The sequence below is a fragment of the Aphidius gifuensis genome, linkage group LG2 (genome assembly GCF_014905175.1).
Source record: "Aphidius gifuensis isolate YNYX2018 linkage group LG2, ASM1490517v1, whole genome shotgun sequence".
Lineage (NCBI taxonomy): Eukaryota > Metazoa > Arthropoda > Insecta > Hymenoptera > Braconidae > Aphidius > Aphidius gifuensis.
In genome coordinates, this window is record NC_057789.1 from 25,221,720 (window position 1) to 25,233,289 (window position 11,570).

Sequence of the window (11,570 nt, forward strand, 5' to 3'; positions counted from 1 at the left end):
GTAAACCAAGAAAATTTCGAAACTACTACCCTGACTTTTCTCATTTCTATCGAATTTTTTCGCTCGAAAAATAGAAAACTTTTAAATCATAAAGAAGAATAATAATATAAATAATATTCTTTATGTTTATAAATTTTATATTGTTATTATTTGATTTTTTTTTTTATGTTTAATATCGCTCAGGAAGATCTTGATATTTTTTGTTCTTTTCTCGCGCGCATCAACTGGAATTTCTGGGAAGTACAGTGAGTTTTGAGATATTTTAAAAGATTTATATCGAATGGTTTTTTTTTTTGACCTAAACGTAAGAATTAAAGAGAACCTTTTTTTGGAACTATTTTGAAAGTTGACCTTGTTGTAACTGTAAAACATGAGAATTATATTCAACTATACTAAAATTAGACTCTTGAAATATTTATTTAATTTTATTTTATAAAATATATATTATTATATTTTTTTTTTCGCATACAAAGAAGATTTAAATTTACTAAAAATAAACGAAATATTTTTTATTATATTTGTAGTTTTAATTATTTATAAATATTTGTATATTTTAAATTTTTTTTTGTATTTTATTATATTTATTTTAGATTTTTTTTTTGTTCGCTGCAAGTGGGTGTTTTTAATCTGGAGCAAATTACACATATTTTAATTGAGTGTAAATATAATTTTTGATAAAATTTAAAATACCTGTATTCAATTGAAACTGAGTGAGTAAAAATTGAATAAAAAAAAAATTGTATATTGATTTTAAAATTGTAATTATTCAACTGAAGATTTAATTATTTTTTTTTCATTCGGGGAAAGCTGTTTGATAAATAAAATCTATTCTTTTTTCTCAAGTAACTTTCAGACTTAATAATATCATTTTCGTTTACATTTTTACTTAATATATTTAATAAAAAACAAAGAAGAAAAAAATATATATATATTCTCATGAAATAAGATAAGATAAGATGTAAGTTTATCCGGTACTTTCACGTTGTCAAAATTTCACAAGATGATAACACAAGCCTCAAGAACAAATTATCACATTTTTTTTTTTTGCTAAATTTATTTTTCATTTTGTAGACACGTTTTGTGTACAAATTCCAAAAAATATTGTGTAAAAAAATTTTGGCAAAAAGACAAAATGAGGGATGATCTTGGCACGATAATTTTTTTTTTTTCCATTTTTTCTCTCAAGGATAATTTGCATTTTTTAATTTGACGTTAAATTATGCACTTGAAAATTTAATTTTTATTTTTTTTCAAAATATTATTTATGATAAATGCATGACGCAATGAAATAACTAATTCAACATTAAATTAAATTTTTTTATCTTAAAAAGTAACGCTAATAGAAAACTGTTTTTTTTTTTTTTTTTCGAAATTTTATTTGAGGAAGTGGTAACGATTATTTTTGAAGGTATTTGACCAGGGCCTTTTTTTTTAATTTCAATTTTTTTAAAAATGTACAATTAAGTCATAACGGTCACTCGCGTTATAATAGGGTCAAAGTCAAGATGGAGGAGATCCGATATGGTTTATAATTAACTCGGTCAAGGCAGAGGAGCCTCGAGAGTATCTGTGTCTTCATAGGACAAACCAAATTTTCAAATCAACAAATATTAAACACGTGTGTACACATAAATAATAATTCAACTTTAAAATTAATTCTTCAAGTACTTGTCAATTTTTTTTAAACTAAACTTTTGCTTTTTTTATTGCAGTAACTTTATGTTTTATATATTTTACACTATTTTTTAATTTAAAGTAGGCTTGATAAGGCTTTTAATTTGACGCTTGGGAGTACTTTTATTGACATAAAATAGTCAAGTAATAAAAAAAGAAATTTTCAAGTTTTGCGCTGAAACAAGCTATCTTGTAGGATTTCCTTGGGGGTTGTTATATCCACCTTTCATAAAAGTCACGAATTTTTTTTTTTTTTTTTTCATATATACATCAGGGAAAAATAAAAGACGAGTAAAAGAGGATTCAAAATTGCTATATGAGGTCACGTTCAAAAGACCCTCGTCTTTGAAAAATACTGAAAATATTATAGATCTTGAATTAAAACAAGATGAGAAAGTACACGTCAAATATACTCTCAACTACATGCTTTTTTTTTTCCTTCTTTTTTCCAATAATTTATTTTTAGTATAAAAAAAAAATTACATAAAATCTTTTTATTTTATTTTACTGTATACCCAAGGCTTTTGTACTTTGAAACTTGCATATTGTCTTCCGTAAATAAAAATTATTCACTTTGAATTCTGCACGTTGCATATATTTTTTTTTTTTTTTCATATATACGACAAAAATAGCCGCGAGAAATAGTTCATATATTTCTATATGATTATTATTCCATATATTTTTTCCTTCATGCAAAAAAAAAAATATAAAAAAAAGACAATAAACTTTACATTTCTGTAAAATAAATATTTAAAAAACTCTTTAAATTTTGAGTTAAAAAAAATATTTAAAAATCCATCTAGCTAATTTATTAATTTGAGGATTAAATTGAACTAAAATTCAACAAATGTTAAATTTTTAATAAAAATAAAAAAACATAACTGAAAGCTCGAATGACATGAAAATCATTGAAAATAAATAAAAAAGAAGACTGAATTTTATAAGATTACAAGTGGCAATTTATTAAAAAAAAATTAAATAAATAAATTAGTCTTGAGGAATAACACTGTATAACCATCGATTGATTTTAAAACGGCGTAAGAAAGCAGGAAGTGCGCAAGGTCGTGAAAGAAAGTCTGAAATGTGAATAATAACTATAATATCGAATTAAACAGTAAACAAAGCAAATAAAATATCAAAAACAATATACTCGACTGCCTTTTTAATACAAAAAGGCATCCGACCTCACTGTCAAAAATAACCAATTTTAAATGCTCGTATAACCACTTATACCCGCAGTTGTATATTATATGACCATTGTATATTAAACAAGCCCACATACACACACATCATTTTCAATTCGTCTCCATTTATTATATATTTCATTTCATAAACGCGTCCGTTAGGATCCACGACCCCGGAAAGTCATATTTTTTTTTATTATTTATTATTATTTTTTTTATGTGAACATGTAATATACATATTATCCAGGTCAAGTTATATACAAATAAAAAAATTTTTTTTCAATTTTATTATTATTAGTTTGTTAATCCTCTTATGTGTTGCATGGTTTTTTTTTTTTAAATTTAAATTTTCAATAATTTTTGCAACTCACCGACAAATTGACGAAACGAAAACTGATGTTGCCTTTACTGAGGACAACGGTGGACGAAAAAACATCATCCTCAAAAACCTCACAATACTCACAAAATTAAATCCATTAAATTTTTTTTTTTCAACTCCAAAAAGTAATATTATTATATCACAAAAATTTTATCGGGATATTATTTTTTTAAATGTGTTTAAATGATGTCACTGCGAAGTTGATAAAACATTATAATATTATATTTATATTATTGTATTTTAAATATAATAAATTAATTTTTATATTGTAAAATTTATAGAATTTTTTTTTGAGGAACGATTGGTGTATACTTCCGCGAGATAAAAAATCCGTTTAGCTTCTGACGGGATTGTCGATGAGTCGCGTTTTGTTGGAATAGGAATTTTTAATTTATTTATTTTATTTTTACCTCTTTTTTTGCTCACATACATGTGTATAATCACTTGAACATACGTAAGTGTATGTATGAACATTTTTTTTTATATATTTTATACGTAATTCGAGGTCGAATGATGTCACACTAGCGTGTGGTAGAACCAATCGACGATTAGATTGGAAGTTACAATGAAATATGGTTTAATGAAACTCTCAAGATGAACTAGAAAAAAACATTTGTTAAAGAAAAAACTCATTGCTTTATCTAAAACCTAATAAAATATAATATATAATTTTAAAATTGAATTTTGTGTATTTTTAAAATTAGGTTGATTCGAAAATTATATTGTAATATAATTAATTATAATTTCGTGTTTAATTTTTATTTAAAAATATTACCTAATCAAAATGACGATTATATAAAGGGCGGGTTTGATTGTTGGATTGATTGTTGCGTGAGAAATATACGAGATATACAAAATAATGAGGATAAAAATGGATAAAAAAAATATTAAAAAATATCAGGGGAATTTGATTTTTTTTTTATTTTATTTCTTTTATGCGGGGTATATAATGTATTCGGATTAAAGAAGCTGACGAGGGAAAAGAAATAAAATACCCTCGAGACATAGTCCAGGGTGAAATATTAGATAAAGAAAAAAAAGAAAATGCGTTGAAAAGTTTTTAAATAAAAGTATGGTGAAAGATGAAAATTACAAGATGAATATATTACATGATTTAGAATAGTGGTCATAATTTTTTATAGCCAATATAATAACTAGTTAATTTATTTTTGAATTAATTAAATTTGAAAATATTCAAGATAAAAAAAAATTATATATATAGCCGCACATATGGGAAATTTCAAAATTCACTTCAACATTTACAGATAAACTTTTTTGACTAATTTTTTTTGCTTTGGGTTTTTTTTAATGCCAACTTAATTGTGTGATAAATATTAATAATTAACTTTGAAAAATAAAAGCTGAAAGAAAATAATGAAAAATGTCTATTTATAAAGTAGAAAGAATATTATTTTTTTATTTTGTTGATGTTTTTGATGTTCATATGAATTTCCAACCGAAACGCTGATTGTTAAATAAATAAATACAAAAGCGGTCAAAAATTTATAGATAAATAAATCAGTAATTATATCCTGCGCTTAAAAATATACTATTTCAATTGATTTTTTTTTGCATTGTGTTAATTAAAATGTCCAATTATTTGTGGTATAAATTTTGATATAACCATCCATGAAAAACAACAACAAAAAACCAACAATAATTAAAATAAAAAAAAGTAAATTTTCAACCAATAATTTTACAAAAAATCTCAATCTTCCAATTAAGATAATTTAACCAAGAATTTTATGTTCAAAATATTTTTACTATATGATATTTAAAATGGAAAAAAAAAAAAATCAGCGTTAATGAATTATAACTACAGGAACTTTGATAATAAAAAAAATCATCTAAAAAAAATAATAAAATAAATTGAGTAATAATTTAATAATTAAACATGAATAATTAACTCTTGATTTGTATACTTGAAATTAAATAGAAATTTTAATAAAAATTTCTAAAAATAAATAAAATCTTTCAAATGATTTTTTTTTATTTTTGATATGAATTTTGCGAAATATATAAATGAAAGCGTGAGATTTGATTAGACAGGATGTAAAAAAATGAGAAAAAAAATTTAAATATAAAAAGTAAGAAGATTTGCACAGTAAAAAAAAAAAACTTTCGGGTTCCTATATTGAAATTTAATATATGACCAAGTTACAAATGCTAATCGCACATATATTTCTAACCTTCTGTATTAGATACAAAAGTTTGACGGAAGTGAAATTTTAAAATTTATTCCAAGAATAGCAAATGTGTTTATAAAATTTAAAAAAAAAAAAACGGTATATACCTTTGTGTCAATGAAAAGTAGAACAAATTTATTTCTTTTTTTTTCTTAACATTCTATTCTTATTTACAATTCAATTTACTCGTAATATAATTTTTTAATAATTTAAATAAAAAAAAAGACATTTAAAAATTATAAAAATTCAATTTTAAATTATACAAATAAAAAAAATAAAAAAACATTTAATAAATTGCATAAAATATAAATAATTATTTTCAAGTATTTTAAATAAAGCTAAAATAAATAATGAAAAATTAAATATTGATAAAATTGATAAATAAAAAAGTGAAAACATAAATTGTTTTGTCGAGAAATTTATGAAAACTGGAATGAAGAATGGAAAGTAAAGCAAATGTGCATGCAGTGAAAATTCAACATACATACGAATAATTATATTAAAAATAAAATAATATAATTTTTAATAAATATAAAACAAAGAAAAAAAAATAATAAATTAATAATATTTGTATTGTAATAATCGAGTGCATTGAGTGCATCGATATATGCAATGCACTTAATATATTTTTTGGACCCCCTATCACAGCCATATGTCAAAATGGACCCCCATAAATATACATTGAGCACAACATAATATATTGAGAATGAGAAACGTAATATATACATATATATATAACACATAATGTTTAAATTTGAAAGTTCTCAGTGTGTGAGCAACTTTAAATGAGACAGACAAACGAGAACGAGTTGTGCCACAAGAGAGCATTGCTGATTTTCACTCGGGCAATGTTGGTGGGTGGTAGGCGGGAGTTAATATCGAAAGTGCCTAGAAATTATTTTAAGGACGATATGCCTTTCCAATAATATATATATATACCAATCATATTATTTTTATTTTTAACCTATTCAATTATTATTTTTACATTTGACATAATTAATAATTTTTTAAAAATTAAAAACTATATCAATAATAATAATAAATATATTAATTAAAAATATCATTTATTTACCTTAGTATAAAGAATAAAATTTAACTAATTAATTAATATATTATATCATATTTGAAACTCAATTTGAATGTTTAAAAAAAAATTGGAAAAACACATTCGAAAAAATTTGATTATTTACTAATAAAAATGATCAACAGTTGGTGTAATAAATAAATAAATAAATAAATATAACTGGAGAAATAAAAAAAGAGACAATAAAATGAGATAATGCAATGAGGCTTCATCAGAGTTAATTAAAATGATGAGGAGGATCAGAGGTCAAATGACAAATTATAAACGAAGCGTCAATGAAAAATAATAAAAATAATTTATAAACAAAAAATGTAAAAAAAAAAGATATATATATATATAGGAAAAGAAGAGACTGATGATGATGATGTTGGCGAGGTGAGTTGTTGAATTGTGGGAGGAGGGAAAAAGACGACGATTTGGACAGCAATGGCCCTGAGCCACTTGCGACAGTAGGTCAGCTCTCTTCACCTCACTTTGCCTCGTTTTCGAGTCTCCATTATGCCATACTAACTCCCTCCCTCCTACTTCTCCTACCCATGACCACCCACCCATCAAAAAAAAAAAAAAAATTCACTGTTTATACAAAGAATTGGTCCACATATTCATGTCGTTTCTTTGTGTGTTTTTTTTTTTTTTTTCAAAAAAAATATGTCTAATTTTTGGTCTATTATATATTGTGGAAAAGCATGAAAATTTATTTTTTTTTTTACTCTGGTGCTAAAGGCATATATTGGCCGTGTAATATTGGTTTTGTATCTATAATATGATACTACTGAGAGGAAGAATAGAAAGTGGCGGAAGAAGGAGACTTTCTTTTTTGGGGATGGCAAAAAAAAAAAAAAGAAGAGGAAGTGAGAGTTGAAACGATTTTGCCTTCGTGATTTCCCTTTGTGATTTTTTCTTTTAACTTGTCTTTTTTTGCAAAAATTTTTAAAAGTTATATAGCATATTTTTTTGTTGTTGTTGTGATTTTTTTTTTTGATAGTTTTATCAATGCAAAAAGTCTTGAATTGTCGAGAGATAATGAAAAAAGTTTTGAATTTTATTTTTTTATTTTTTTGCTAATGGAGAGATTGAAAATATAAGAGAGAGATTTATAGAGAGATGAAAGGAAAAAGTGAGTTAATAATAATCAATAAAACTCATTGCTCTTTCGAGGCCAGAATAAATCCAGCGTGTAATTGCAATTTAAATGGACTGAATTCACTTGAATGTTTTCATTTAATATTCAGTCGTGCGATCAAGTTGCATCTTCATTATTAATATTCTATAATTTATTTAACAATCAAAAAATAAATTAACTTTTAATAAATAATAAAATTCAAAGTGTAAATTATTATTTATAAAAAAAAAAATTGACCTATTTAACCCTCCTCCATATTATTTATATATAAAAAAAAAAAAAAGGAAAAAAAAAAATAAATAAAATACATCTGTTTCTTGCTTGTTTTAAAAAATGCTCTAAAAAAAAAATATACTAGCATCAAATAAGAAAGACAAGGCAAATATAAATATATATAAAATAATTATAAAAAAAAAAAAAAAATGTCTTATCGTTAACCTCGATCCTCTGTTTAATTTCCAGGAGGTTACTTGCCTCCTCATTAACAACGTCTAACTGTATCACTAGGTCGTCCAGATGCCCAACACACAAAAAAAATCGATAAGATTAAAAAAAAATTTACCCAACATTTTTATATACTTATGCTAATAAAAATGTCAATTGTTATTTTTTATTATTTTGCTTATCAGCAATTGTTTATACTAATGACAAACCACAAGGTTTCAGATATAAAAAAAATTAAAAATGTATTTTATTAAAACCGACAAAGCCCACCAATGATTAGCAAAAATTATTTTCAACATATGTGAAGATCATTATATTTTTTTCTCTATTATATGTGTATATTTTTTTTTTATATTTTTAAGGGGCGTTAATTTTTATTTGAGATGATATCTTTTGATGCAGTCGTGTGTAAAGAGAGATGGTCGTCCCCACGTATGGTGGTCTTTGCCCATGACATTTTGATCACACAAAACATCGAAAAAGAAACTCTCTGGGTGGCAGTAGATAGAAACCAAAAATATACTTTTTTTATACTCTCTGGACCACTCTCTATCCCCTTTGACAATGACCATATATTATTGAGGCCAATTCGAGGGTGGCATATGCCAAAAAAAAGTGAAACTCATATTGAGTCTATTTATATTCATTTTTTTTTTATTTAAAAATACTTTTTATGTGAATTTAATTTTTTTAAAATAGCTATACTCACAAAAACATGTAAATATTTAAATAAAAAAAAATTATAAACTAAATAAATACTGATTTTTTTTGTTAATGGAAAAAAAAAATACGAAATTTCTTTTTCATATTGTTTTCTAAATAAAATAATAGCTTAAAAAAATAAATTCATGATTTATAAATAAATGGATTTTATTTATTCATGGGAATTATTATTTATTAATTTATTATTGTAAATATTTTCTAAAAATATTTACATGAGGATAAATAAAAAAAAATATAAATAGCAAATTACTTGAACGCAAGTGTAAGAGATTTTTTTTTTTCGGGCTTTAATTTTTGATGATGGAGATTTAAGTTGATGGTGAAGGGTAGTGATTATTATACGACAAAAAAAATGGTGGAATATCAAGTTGAGAATGATAAAAGAATAAAAAAAAAAAAGAACGACTTGAATGGGGTGGTGACTCAAAGCTGTCGAGGAGGAGAATCATGGGGTTGTTCAATAGAGGGTTCAAACTTTAGTTGGATAAATCTATCTATCCACATTTATGCTGCATTATATATATATCAAATTCAGAGTATATAAAGTACCTTTAAAAAAATATACACACATGTACAATATGTATTTTTATTTTCCCTGTTTCTTTATCAAATCAAGCGAGGATGAAAAACACCCACAGCCAAAGCCCAAGGGCTTCCAATTTTTTTTTTTTTTTTCTATTTTTTTCCGAGACAAGAGTTTCTAATGGTCAATGAAGTCTTTTTTTTTTTTTTTCTACCCTCAATTTTCATCCCTTATACAAGCACCATTGTGCAACTGTCAGTTTAAAAAAAGAAATTTTCCTGAGAATTTTTTTTTACCTTGCAATGATATTTTTTTTTTGTTGCAAATACTTTTTTATATTTAAATTCATCTTTTATTTTTTTTTCACATTGAAATTGATATATGTTTCTATCATTTCTAGCAGTTTTATATAATGTAAAAATAAAAATTTTAAATAAAAAAAAAAAACTGTGCCAGGGACTACCGCAGAAATGAAAAAAAAAAAAATCATAAAAATAATTAACACTGTGGATTATTAGATCAAGTAAAAGTATCTTGCTTTCACTTTGTATTTAACTTGACACACTCATTGCAAGAAAACATGTATATATTGACAATATTTTATATAAAATTTATAAATTCATTAAGCCTCATTGTAAACAAATTTTAATAAATAAAATGAAAAAGAAAAAAAAAAATTTAAAAACTTACTCTGATGCAAGCGGCAGATAATGTCCAGCATTTTTTTTATTTTTGATTGAATTTGATGAAATTACACAGCAGGATGAGTGAGCAACTGACTTTTTTTTTTGTCTTTTTTATTATTTCAATTTTTTTTTAATTCAGAATAATTGTTATGTAGACCTCGAGAGTAGTGTGATGCTTTTGCGATTTATTACAAAATTTGCCGCTAGCTAAAAAAAATAAAAATAAAAAAACAAAATAAATAATAAACTTAATTAATAATAATAATAAAAAATATAAATTTAAATAGAGCATTAATTAATAATATTTAAAAAAAAACAAAAAACAATTTCAAAGAAATAAAATAAAATTATAAAAAAAGCTAAAATAATTTTTGTATATTTTGCGGTAAGAAGAATACAACAAAGTGGTAAGTGATTTTTTTTGGCCTCGGGATCGATTGCATGGCGAAAGTTTTCTTTCATAAGGTTTAAAATTAAAAAAAAAAAAAATGTTTTAAAATAAGAACGGAAGGGCCTTCTCTTTGCCAGTTAAAAATAACCACAAAAATATTCAAGGTGTATACAAGTAATAATTTTATTTATTTATAATTTTTTTTTTATCTCTCAAATTTTTATCTCATCATTCACTCTCTTTTTATTTATTTTTTTTCTCTCTGGATGTTTCAAACCGCCGCCCTTCTGCATCACCATCATACGGAAGTGCAGTCTGATGAATATGAACAAAGCACATCATCAACAACATGTACTTTATATTTTATATATACCTTCATATAATAAAAATGTAAAAAATAAACTTTTCACTCGATGCTTAAATATAAAAATCGAGTAAATAGAAAAATGATAAAAATCAAATAAAAAAAATATATAAATTTAAATTAAATGCGACAAATTTAATAATTAATTTATTATAATTTAAATAATTATTTTTTTTTTTTTTCAATTGTGAAATTAAAAGCAAGAAATATACACGTTTGGTAAAAAAGAAAATGACCTACTGTCCTTCGTCCAAATCGTGATGACTTTTAGCACAAAAGTAGGTCATGAGATTACAATTAAATAAAAAAATAATAAACAATGACAATATTGGTTTGTTAAACTAAGGGATGTGATAAAAATAGATGATAATTTTTTTATAAAATAGACAATGAAAGTAGAGCCATGATTTTATTCATCATAAAAAAATATATTTAAACTTTCTTTTCTTTTTCATTGTTATGAGATTTTTTTTTATTTTTTATGATGATAATAAATATAGTAAAAATCAGGAGGTTAATTTGATCTAGATTTAGAAAATAAGTTTAGATAATTTTTTTGTTTTAAATAATATAAAAAATATATAATCATTAAAAGCTATCTTTCAATTATTTTTTCTATTTTTTCTTTTTCACATTTGCATTGCTTTGTATAGATAATTTTTAATGCTTAAAATTTTAACTAAAAATTCTCAAGTTCTAAATAAAAATTAAAATAAAAAATCTTTTTAGTAATTTTATCTAGTTAGCTCGGGTGGAAATTCTGAAGCTCGTAAACTCGCTTGGGGATTTAATTTACCAGACAAAACCCT